At 29.5% G+C, this 12524-nt stretch overlaps 1 protein-coding gene across 2 annotated transcripts in view; it reads left to right on the top strand.

Moving 5' to 3' along the window:
- The first annotated feature begins 7441 nt into the window (after positions 1–7441).
- LOC106679610 (UDP-glycosyltransferase UGT4) overlaps positions 7442–12524 on the top strand; it is a 17827-nt gene continuing 12744 nt past the window's right edge. Inside the window, exon 1 of one of the 2 annotated variants that reach the window (XM_014418864.2) lies at positions 7442–7531. The gene's annotated coding sequence lies outside the window, so the exon portion shown is untranslated. Of the gene's footprint in view, positions 7532–9888; positions 10045–12524 lie in introns of those variants that run through there. The other variant, XM_067050770.1, reaches the window with a different exon arrangement.

Genomic DNA, 12524 nt, shown 5'->3' with positions numbered 1-12524 from the left:
CGAACACTTTGGAAGGACGTGCACCGCCATCTTTCTTGTTTAAAAAATAACGTATTTCTTATAGACAAAGAAAACTGGTTAGCTTGCTTTTTGTTTTAAAATAACAATTAACAATATTAAAATTATACCTAAAATAAAACATATCAAAACCCTTTAAACATCAAAATATACTATTTACACAAAAAGAGCATATTACAATATAATGCAATGAGCTATGCAAATGAACTATTTTTTTTTTAAGATTGCATGTACTATTTATTTGTAAGTTAGTGCAGCATTCTATAAAATGGTGAGGCATTGATTCAACTTTCAAGGTTTTTATTTTCAAGGATTAGTTTGGGTATCCACAAAGCCTGATGATATAAAACAATTTTTTTTAACTGCTTTTTATAAACTAAATACAATATATTTGAAATTTTTTCAACAATTTTATTTTATTATTTTCTAGTATACATTTTTTTTCTCCTTGTTATCATACAAAACTATGTTACACTTTTGCTATTCATTCTTTCTCTTTTTTTATTCTCAACCTACTAACACTATTCTCTTTGTTTCACTCCCCCAGACCTCCCTCCTCCGGTGATCCTCAACACACATTCAATCCCTTCCACAAATGCAATGCAAATAAAGAAATTATCAATAAATAGAAATATAGAAATAAATAAAAAAAAAATAGACACAGCAGTAGAACAATTTTAAAAAAATAAGTTAAAAAACTCTTAAACAAATTAAAAAAGATATTAATACCAGTCATGATTTTGTCACAGCTTGCAGTTGTGCACACAATGTAACAGTGACCTTGAACCCACTAAATGTGCTAATGCTATCTGGAAGATGTTCGAAGCTTATTAAGTCATAATATTTTAATTAATTATATTATTCTATTAATACCAAATTGCTGTATAGATTATCAATAAAACTAATTGGAAGAGATCACTAGGATGAGGTCAAATAAATTTACTATTAAAACTAACACAAGACGAGACTTAAAGGTTGCTTTTGAGGCTCTACCAGAATTTTTAGTCAACAAGTATTATTGGAATTGTTTCTTAAATATTCTCCTATCTTCCTATCCTAAAACACACTCTATGTACAGGTTTCTTTTAGGGTTGTAAACTGGTAGAACAAGATATGGGTACCCTCTACTTGTGTAACAATAACTTTTCTAAAACAATGTCTGGAGCCTGGCTCCCTCCATTGTGTTAAAGTTGAAAGACTGGTGCCCTTTTAGTTACTCCCGTTTGTCCTAGCTTCTCAATCTTGGACTATATCTCATTTCTACCTACATTCTTATATTGGTGCTGCTGAGAGTATGATAGGTAAACTTCAAAATCATATGTTTGATGAAAAATTATGGGAGATATTGCATAAAAAAAAAAAACACAAAAAATACCTTTGATTAGTAATACATAAGGATTCCCAAAAGAAGGTATAAATGGACTTGTTATACCAGGAATGGCCATGAGGTGTACCATATCAATACCCCTCTGCTACTCAAACCCTATACAGCAGCAATCCCAGGCATAAAGAAAAAAATGGAAGGCAGTCTTTTTCAACTGAACAAACTTGTACAATGTAATAAATGTAACCTTTGAGTGTGTGCCAGGACATTATGCCTTCCCAGGCAACAAAGAATCTGATTTAGGCAAGGAAAGGCTTCGAAAGCAATACCATTACCTAAGAGCCTATTTATGGTATAAGCCTTAGCTATGCAAAAAGGAGAATTAAACCAATATATTGTAAACAAAATTAGCAAAATAATAGATAGCTTCACTCTTAACTGTTTTTATAAGGATTTTGTGAAAACAAAAGCAAAATAACTTATACGATGTACTAATTACAGAATACTGTAAGTCAATAAACACATGTTCTACAACAAGCTGACAGGATCACTAATGCGTAGATTCTTCCAAACTGAAGACAAAATGGGCTATCGTATGATTTGCACCCTAGGCTGTGTGAACTGATCTCCTCAGCTTATTCAGATTTGAAGAATCACCTTATATTTTAAATCACTTACTGATATGACCCACAATAGGCCTTCAAGGAGTTAACCTTCATTGCAACTAATTAGTTTGACATTGAATGAGATCAAATAAAGTTACTCCTTGTAAAATTAATTGAATTATTTACCAATTCACGAAATAATATATTTTAGACATACGGAGAAACAAATAATTAATAGATATATGAAAAAAAAAAAATAGACATTCAAAAGGTGAAGGAGTACTTATAAATTTGAATAAAAGTTTCAAATAGGAAGATTAGGTTTTTCCTTGAAAATTACAGAGGGGAAAAAAAGATCAGAGTCACATTATATCGTTTATGTATTATTCAATAAAATCCTCGAAACTGCATGTTTATTCATATTCATTCGTAGTGTTAAAAATATAAAAAGGTAGGTAAGAATGAGATACAGGCTAGGATAGGATACGAGAGGTGTAACTATTCGGACACCGGTCCTTCGACATTACAACGATGCTGGATGGAACTGGTCCTTTGACATTACAATGATGCTGGATGGAACCAGTCTCCAGGCATTGTACAGGATAAGGAGGGCATAGGTCTATAGAAAATGAATTGACAGGATGAATCTTATAGGAACTATCCATAAATCCTCGCAGGATAGAAACTTCATTCTGTAGGAAATAAGCCTAGCGGTCATGAAGGGGGTAACAAGTCCTACAGGAACTAGCTGTAAGTCATTGCAGGAAGGAAACTTTACACTGCAGGGAACCAGCCTGCAGTCCCAAAGAGGGTTGTAAGTCCTACGGGAACTAGCCATAGGTCCTTATAAAAGGAATAAAAGTTAAAGGAAGGAGAAGGGATCCAGAGAAGGCAGAGTGAAATAAAAGTTGGATATACATTTCCAAAAAGAGCACAAGTGTGTACTGATCAGTTATGTATGTGTACTGACCAGTTATGTATGTGTACTGACTAGTTATGTATGTGTACTGACCAGTTATGTATGTGTACTGACCAGTTATGTATGTGTACTGATCAGTTATATATGTGTACTGACTAGTTATGTATTTGTACTGACCAGTTATATATGTGTACTGACTAGTTATGTATGTGTACTGACCAGCTATGTATGTGTACTGACTAGTTATGTATTTGTACTGACCAGTTATATATGTGTACTGACCAGTTATGTATGTGTACTGACCGTTTATGTATATTATTACTCACTGACTCCTAAGGAGGAGAATTCCCTGAAGGGGAAAGTAAGACATTGGCTTTAGATGAATCAGAAGATTCTATGGTAATCTTTATTGATTCAAATAATTCATTCAAGAATATTACACATATGAAATTGTTAGTCGCACTTTGAGTAGAGAGAAGCATTGAGATCTCTTCGAGTCCCACTTTGTATTCCACATAAAGGTGTGGCAAAGCTTGGTTCAGAGTTACAACATAGAATAATTCCAAGATTAAATTATTTCATTTTTATTTAAATTTTATACCCTCTATCTTATGATAAATTATTCAATTATTATTATCATTACATTTTTTTACTTACTTCTGTACCTTCAATATTTTATTATTGTTATCATCTTTTTATTTGGTTTGTTACATTTTTTTCTATTACTTTGCCTTGTCAAAACAGCATGAATAAACACTAATAACCATTGCCCTTGTATTATTATTCTCAAAAAATAAATAAATAATAGTAGCAAGATATAAAAATAAATATTAAAAAAAAAATGTATAACAGAAAGCATTTTGCAATAGTTTATGAAATAAAAGAATTTTAAATGTAAAGAATATACATTTCTAATAAAATAGCTAAGAAAAATATTAAGATGTTTTCGTTTCATCAACTCAGTATAGAATTCATTGAAGTGAAATTCTAAAAAAAAGTTTTGTAAATACTCTTTTATTTATTTTTTATATTTTTAATTTTATCCTTTTTGTTACATACACTCTAATCATTTATTCATATATGTGAAGAATCTTCTTACAGAAACTATACTGACAAAATAGAATTTATTGACTGTTGAGGGTCTTTTATATTTTATAATTTATTTTAATATATTTTATAATTTATATTAATTAATTTATGTATTAAAAAATAAAGTAATAAATAAAGACTCTGATGAATTAAATATTAAATAAATCAAATTCTTAAATTTGTGTATATCTGGTTCATTCAAGAGAAACAGGAATATCAAACTTAAAGAAAATTAGAAAAGAAAAATTACGACTACACTAATAAAAATTCAAAATATTCTTTTCATTGTTGATTTTGGATAAACAAATAAATTTCTTAAAAATTTGGTCATATTTAAATTGATGATAATTAGACTAAAGAGAAAAATGACAAAGCACATTAGCAAGAAGGGGTAGACATTTTTATTACTTAGCAAACATTTGAAAGATACTTGATATGTTAATGACATGACATTAAGAAAAGGTGAAAGTCATGAGTCAATATATTAGTTATTTTACTAATTTTTGCATCAGCTTCAAAAATGTGAATATATTATTGTAACATAAAATGATTTATTCCTTAGTTTTTTATTTGGGCCCAGGCATTTTATAAATAAGTAACATACAAGACACATGGACACAATGTGTATTTCAGTAGAAAACTAAAATTCAAAATTTTTTGCCGTCACAATAGTTCCTCTTAATATTTCATATAAATGTAAGAGTAGGTAAAAACATGAATGTATTATTAAAATTATCTTATGTAACAATATGAAACTTATTTATTATTTCAATTTACTTTTTAATAATAATTTATATAATTTCTTACAATTCATTATTTTTAAATCAAAATGTCAATGTCAGCAGATGAAAACAATTTTACTAAATACCAGGTGAAATACTTATGGGTATTACAAAAAATTGATCGTTTTAAATATTTTATTGGATTAAATTGTTCTGAACTCATTTATGGTTAAATAGAATTGATTCAATATTAGTGAGAAACAGATTGGTTTAAAGTATTTGCTATTACAAAAATAGGTTAAAAAAAAATTAAATTAAATCTAGAACCTATAACAGATATAGCTAAATAACAATGGAGAAGTTTGAAAAGTACCAGAATGAAATATTAGGAATTTTAATAAGATACAAAAATACAAGGATAGAAATACTAAAGCTAAGAAATAATAAAAAAAATCTATTTACAATTTGTGCACAAAAATGTTACCAATCTATGCTGTTTGTTAATAATTGTTAAGCACATTTCACCAGAATGGATTACAACAGGAAAAGTAATGTCTTTTATAGAAATTAGACAAAAGCATTTCCTACACTTGGATATGGCCCATTCTTAGAATTAAGCCAAGTAAAAAGAGAAATACATTTGTTGAAAAATGTTATAGAATATTATTTATTTAGCAAAGTATAACCATTCGAGCACACATAGGTATACCTGATCAGTACAGGTATACCTATGTATGCCTATACCAACAGATATTGAGATAATTAACTCTGTTGCATAACTCCAGAAGATAATTTTGATTTTTTGATTTTCTAATACTCAGAACTGAAGGAAAGTTATTCAAACTATTTAAAGAAAAAAAAAAAAGGAACAAACACAGAGAGGGAAACAATTATTTCATTGTACAAATTTATTAGACGGATAAAAGTTTTTTACAACTTACTTCTAACTTTTCAGGCTAATTGTCCAGCTTCAGGGCTTATTTGGAAAAAAAAATTGAAAAGGTTTTTGTTACATTAGAATTTTAAACTATAGCCAAATTTTCTTTTCTTTCTTTTTGATTTTTTGTTGTTTTTCTCATTCCTTTGATGCCTTATTTTGTTTTTTCTGTCAATTTTACTTTAACTTCTGTTTAAAATTTTTCTTTATTAAAAAAACTGTTACCAAAACATACATACAATCAATAAATGTTACTACATACATTACGTTAGATTTCCATAATTAAATTAGCCAATTTCGCAATTTCAATGTAGACACATTGCTTTATTTTCTTAAATTAATGATCTTCTACTGAAAGAGTTTCTAGAACTAATATGAAATTGGAGAATAACACAATCTTCCTTTCTGACACAATTTTCATGTTCTGGCCCATGTACCCCTCTTGCCTGTTCAGTATTAGTTACTCTTTACTTATGTTCTATTTTTTTGTCACACAAATGTAAAATTAATTAATAAAGAAACTAAAGTGAGAACACTAATAATTCCCAAAATAGAAAAAAAGGTACTAAAGTGCAAAATCACCATCGTATTTTAAACTACTAAATTAAAAAATATTTGACAAATCAGTTGTGAAGTATTTATAGTTGAAGAGCTTTCTTTTAAAAGTCAATGCATTCACTTTTGGAAAATTATTGGTAAAAATTTAATAAGGGGCCATCAAGCAGCAAACTGAATGGTTCATCTGTAAAATCTACATTTTTCAAAGCAACGTTTACTTTTGAGAAGTGGTACGGTAAGTAGTACTTTTATAAAAAAAGAAAAAAAAATGAGATAAGCAAAATCAAAAAATCAGAAATAATATAAAATCTATTCAACAGAATATTTATGATTCCCATTAGAAGGTATACAAGCATAACAAACATGTTGACAGATTTAAAACTTCAAACAATACCCAGGAACACAACCTTTTCCTATATACAAACTCTTCTGAAAAACACATCCTTTAAACTATAGGCAATCACAATAAATAAACCTTAATAGGGTATAAATATATACATTCTATTCAATAACAACTAAGTGTTATATTTCTATTTTCTAGTTGTTTTCATATTTTATATTTTGTTGTAAATTTTTTTTTTAGAAGTTGTATTTTCTATTTCTATGACTAGCAATTAAAATAAATTTTAATAAAGAACTTTTTATAAAATTCAATTTGTTTATTTGTTTTTTTACAAAAAAAATAAATTTGTGTTGAATTTTTCTTTAAAAATAAATCAAAAATTATGTGCACAATTTCAACATACAACACCATACTACAAAAATAACTGTTTTTTAGGTATAGGAGTCAATTTGAATAATTGTTAGACCTTGTAATCAAATTCAAGGGGGGAGAGAAGGAAAGTGAAATAACTGAGTAGTTAATTGCCCAGGAAAATTACACAGTATCAGTGTAAATAAACATTTTCTATTTAATTAATCCTTCACCCTAATTATTAAAATAAAATGAATTAAGGAAAATTTGCAATAATAATAGAAATTTGTAACTTCTATGTATGGAAGTAAAATGACAATGACAAGTAATGTAAAGCATAATAAATAAAAAAAGGAAACATTGAATAAATTAGAAGTTGAGTAATATTATTATATATTGTTTGTTATTTACTGTACTTTTGACACTATGGTTTAATTAATGGTCATTGAACGATGATTCCATAAAATGATAGTTTAAAGATAAGGAAAATGTAATGTCAGTGTCAACAATTGCTTACAAGTAATTAATTATAGCTGAAGTATTGTAAAGATGTTAAGTCAGTTTTTGTACCCAACAGATAGCAGCATCAGCAAGATATGACCATAATATATATACCCCTTTAAGAGATACAAGGCAGTAGTTTGGAGATTGGATTTCTCTCAGAGGTATGTAAATATTTTTCTGACAATTTTTTTTTAAAGAGAAATAATTATATGGTTTAAGACATGTTAACATATGCTAAATGAATATTATTTTCTCCTATTGATATGATAGGTTGTTGTCCTTTCCAAGGTCATATTATTCAATGTTTGAGAAACATTCCCAAGTGCCTCCTGACATAGGATCGGGCCTAGATTCAGGGAGGGGGAAAATCCAAAATTATGCAAATAAATAAACAATTTAATCTTTAATAAATAATTAGGAAATCATGCTACAACTAATTGGAGCGGGGGATGATGTAAATCTCCCATAAATGTTTATTAGATTTTCCAATTTACTAGAAATTGGCAGAATCTTTTCTTAAATTTACACTTTTTCTAAACATTTTCGAATAAATTAGCTCTCTAAATAATATTAGTAAGCAATTTTACAAATATTATACAAAATGGAAAAAGATAGTTGACTATATGTAACGGATTGTAGGAAGGCTCCAGGTGGTGGTCAAAAAAGCTACAAGTTTCTAACTATTTCTATAGTACTAAGAAGTATTATATTTGTTTTAGTAAAATAGTAAAAAAAGTATTTTATATATGAAATCTTATCACTTCTTTGAGACTGGTTTTGTTGTTTAAATAAAGTAAATTGTTTCCAATTCAAATAGTCTCAAACACTATTTATTAATATTTTAACTGTCCAATGTTTTGGCCAACATGAACATCCTCATGGAAATTCTTGATTTTACATTTCACATAAATTTACACCAAACATCCAACTATCAAAAATGTTTTTGCAGACTATTCTGCCCAGGTCGAGTAAATTTAGTTAAATAAACTTATATTGTCACTTTTTCATTTAAATTAAAAACTTTTAACTATAGATTAACTTAACACTATTTTATTAATTTAAAGTATTAATAAATAGCGTTTAAGACTTGATTGAATACAATTTATTTTATTTACACAAAAAACTATTTACTTTTATACCTTCCCTTACCTCCACTCAGACTATCTTCCTACGATTATTATCTATAAAAATAAAATATAATGACCTTTTTTTAAATAATATTGTACTAAAATTTTTGCAGTTTGAAGTAGGATCTCAAATCCAAAGGGTGGATTTGATTGACAGTAAAACCAAATATAGACCTTCAGGCTATAGGTTAAGGTTAATACAGATGTATTACAGAGAAAATTCTGAAATCTGTTCATTCTAGATTTTAAGCGGATGGTTTTTAAGAATTCCCTCCCCCAGAATCCCCATCCCTCCCCTTTGTTCAGTATTCCTTTTACTTCAAATTTTGATTGGTTAAATTTCAGAATTCCTTATAGTCTGAATATACATTTCCTGGGTTTACTGATATCTCATTAAATGATATCACAACATTTATCATCAGATTCTGACAGTGTAGTTTTATTTATAAATACACATGTTGTGTATAAATCAGAGAGAAAAGAAAGTATAGTCTGTTGAGTCTAGTATAGTAAGAACTTTGAAATTTGAAAAATCGGAAATTTTGACTAACTAATTAAGAATGGGCCCCATTCTAGAGAAAAATTAAATAAATGACATATTATAGACAAAATTATAATTTTAGGGGCTCCCTAGAACCCTGCCTCATCTTGGAGATATTCTATACCCCAATGGTTTCCAAACCCTAAAAGTTTATAGACCACAAATTAGAAATTGAATGAGGGGTCCCCCACTCTCTCAGCTTTGGCCAAAATGTGAAGATTTAAAAGAAACCATTTTAAAATAACTCATGATAACTTTATCATATCCAATGTAGAAGTCACTTTGTTAAGATAAGCTTTGTTCAGAAACCTAGACCCATAAGAAGGCTAATCCTCAAAGGCAGACTGATCCACCTGGGCTTGGTACCTTTACAAGATGCTTGGCTATCTATTTTAAGACCTGACACGCTTACTCTTCAATCGTATATAACTGATGAAGGTAACTTATTCGACGCTATTCATTGTCTTAATTTCTCATCTTTCATCTATTCAGTGAAATAGTTTATTTTTGAAAAACTATTACCATTATTTTCTATACCTGAGAGGTTACATCTCGCAACCTTAAAAACCGAACAACTCATTACGTTCGTAAGTGTGGCAAAATTACGAAAATGAAAATTTGTTATATATAACGTTATGTGCTATTGTATAATGGCTGTGAGTTGATTGAACACAGCGTTATCTCTTAAATGACCTGTATTCAAGGTCACGCAAAAGCCGGTGACCATGGCCGTGGGGAGAGAAAAAAAGCCTTATTATATAATGTAACATAAAATCTTCGTTATTTATATAAACAAAACAAAAATCGCGATGTGCCGTTTCCATGATGATGATAATAGGATAGTGTCGGCTGTCGAAGCTACTTTCAACGTGGAAATTACATTTTCTGTCGTGACAGTATAGCAATACCATCAGGAATGTATGTGCTGCTACTGTTTGCAAAATTATGGTAAATTCGAGCATGCGCAGAGGACACAAATCAAAGGGGGCTTGTGATGCATCGACAGGTTTGTGTTCAGTTTGCATTGCTTTAGAACTAACAACCAACAAATATTTGTCATCTCTGTGTTTTAATGAACTTAAAAATTTCCCCAACCTTCGGATTCTATAATTAAATCTTGTTCAACTTTGTATACTTTAAAATTTAACGATTTGGTGTATGTATGTTACTTTGTTTTAAGTCTTGTTAATTAACGTTAAAGATTTATTTTTAATTTGAAATAAGAATTTTTATTGATGTGATTTATATTGAATTGAGTTTATAGGCTTTATTATTATTTTTAGCACTATTTCTATGAATTTTTATCATCTGCCTTCTAATTTACTGATATTTACGTTTCCTTTTCGTTCCCGTATCTTTATTGTTTTCAATTTTATTATATATATGGAATGTAATTGTTGACAAAAGTGAAAAGAGCACACAAACGTGTGAATACCAATGTTTGTTGCTTCCTTTGTTTACGAAGCATCTGAACAAGTCTTGGATTTGTGGCAAGTGGCAAACGTGTGGACCCAGCATAAGTATTAACACGCTTTTTAATCTCCAATGGGGGAGGGAGAGGCATTATCAGTTAAATAAACAAAACTTTATCTTGTTTAGTAAACAAAGAACCAACGCAAAGAACCAAACTTCAACGAGATCGTTGTCCTTGAATATTTTAATAAACATCGCTTAGTAAAACTTGAGGAGTAAATTGAATAGACAAGCAGAATAAATGGGTTTGAACCTTGATAACATGTCACTCTTCTTCAAAACTACTTAAAAAGTATTTAAAATATTTTTATTCTACATATTAGAATAGAAAATAAGATATATATGCTTTGCTTAAATTAAAAACATAATATTTGATATGTGACGTGTTCTATCGATTGTAACGTAGACTGTGGTTACTTAATAATTATAACAAGCCTACTAGCTTTGGGCCAGTATAGAGAAGGGCCACAGTAGAGAAATAACAACCCTGTGTATGGTACTACCTTTGGTAAATGATAAAACTTAGACTTTTTTTGGTAGATGTGCCATTATTCAAGCACGGCAGCGAGAATCAGGAAGTTGTAGGATTTGGTATCCCTCGTCCTTTCATAGTAATCAAGAATTCCAAGTCTTTAACTCGAGCTGTTTTTAGGGGTTTGTCTCGATAGTAAAAGGTTTTTATTATCCTTTGAACCCTAGATAATAATTATATTTGTGAATAGCATTTCTAAATGATACTAAAATATAATTCTAAATACTTACTGTATGTAAAAATAAGTTGTTATTGATGGGACCTCTACTGCTATCCTTGGGGCTGCTGTAGTAGTGAGATCTCGCAGTGTAGACAATGCGGTGTTTATTCCTCAGTTTTCTTTCACTAAATTTTGATGGCCGTCCTGAACGAGGTTTGTTTAAAATCGAACTCCGGTTCCTGAACTTTTAAGAATATTTCGAACAGTACAGAAACTTATTTTTAATCAATTTTGTTATTTTTCGGTAACTAAGTTCTTGAAAATAATTATTGAATCTTGGGTGGATTTGTTTGTGGTCCTCGAGTAGGCTTTGTATTTGGTGCCTGGGGTGGAATAATGTTTGGTGCCCAGGGCTGATACAATTTTTTCTTCGAGTTACCGTCCAACACCTTAACTGTTGATGAGGTGAATAAAAGCTTTGAATTGAATTAATTTCAAGATCAGAAATAATCAAAACTACACATAAAAATTATGTTTACCTCCTATCGTCGTTATGTTTGGTAACGTTAATATGTTCCGACAGTTGACTGTTAAGGGGTATATATATGACAGTTAAACATGGCAGTTAATATGACAGTTAGTCCACTGACATTACTTGTTCTATCAACTATCACTTCAGGCCCAGTTCGTCAATACTGTTACTACAGTAAATTGTCATGGCAGGAAATTATTATTATGTCATGATTGTAACTATCAAACAGCTACGCCATATTAGTGACTGCGACTTTTGTGGCAATAACTGAAACTGTACGGTTTGTCGAGGTGTATACATGTGGTAGTTAACCTGACAGTTGATTCATTGCACAACTTATACTATCAACCAGCACGGCAACTAGTCTAACAGTACAAGTAGTGTGTATTAGTCGGGTAAAACGGGTATTTTATGGACGGGAAAATCGTCAGCAATGCTGGTTTTATAGGAAATATAGATGGAAGAATGAGTTTTATTACTATCTTTGTATGATTGTTAATCTGATTACTTACCTATTTATTGAAAGAAAAAGGATTTATTTTGTTTGACTGGAGCTAATGGTAAATCTAAAATTGTATTATTAATTTTTTGCCATGGAAAATTACTTTTCATCTGATTACTTCAAACTCATCATTGAATTTCAAATATTATTTGCTTATAAAATTAGGTTTTCAAGTCCCACTTATGAAGTAAATGTTAGTTGTGGAAAATATCTCAATCCTATTGAGATTTACAGAAAAAGAGGAGCGTGCCAATTCTTTTTTGACTCATCCTATTCTGAAGGTAGTA

This window comes from Halyomorpha halys, unplaced genomic scaffold, assembly GCF_000696795.3.
Source record: "Halyomorpha halys isolate HHAL.00 unplaced genomic scaffold, Hhal_1.1 Scaffold210.1, whole genome shotgun sequence".
Classification (NCBI taxonomy): Eukaryota; Metazoa; Arthropoda; class Insecta; order Hemiptera; family Pentatomidae; genus Halyomorpha; species Halyomorpha halys.
The sequence above is the reverse complement of the archived record's forward strand: the minus strand, read 5'-3'. Positions and strand labels throughout refer to the sequence as shown.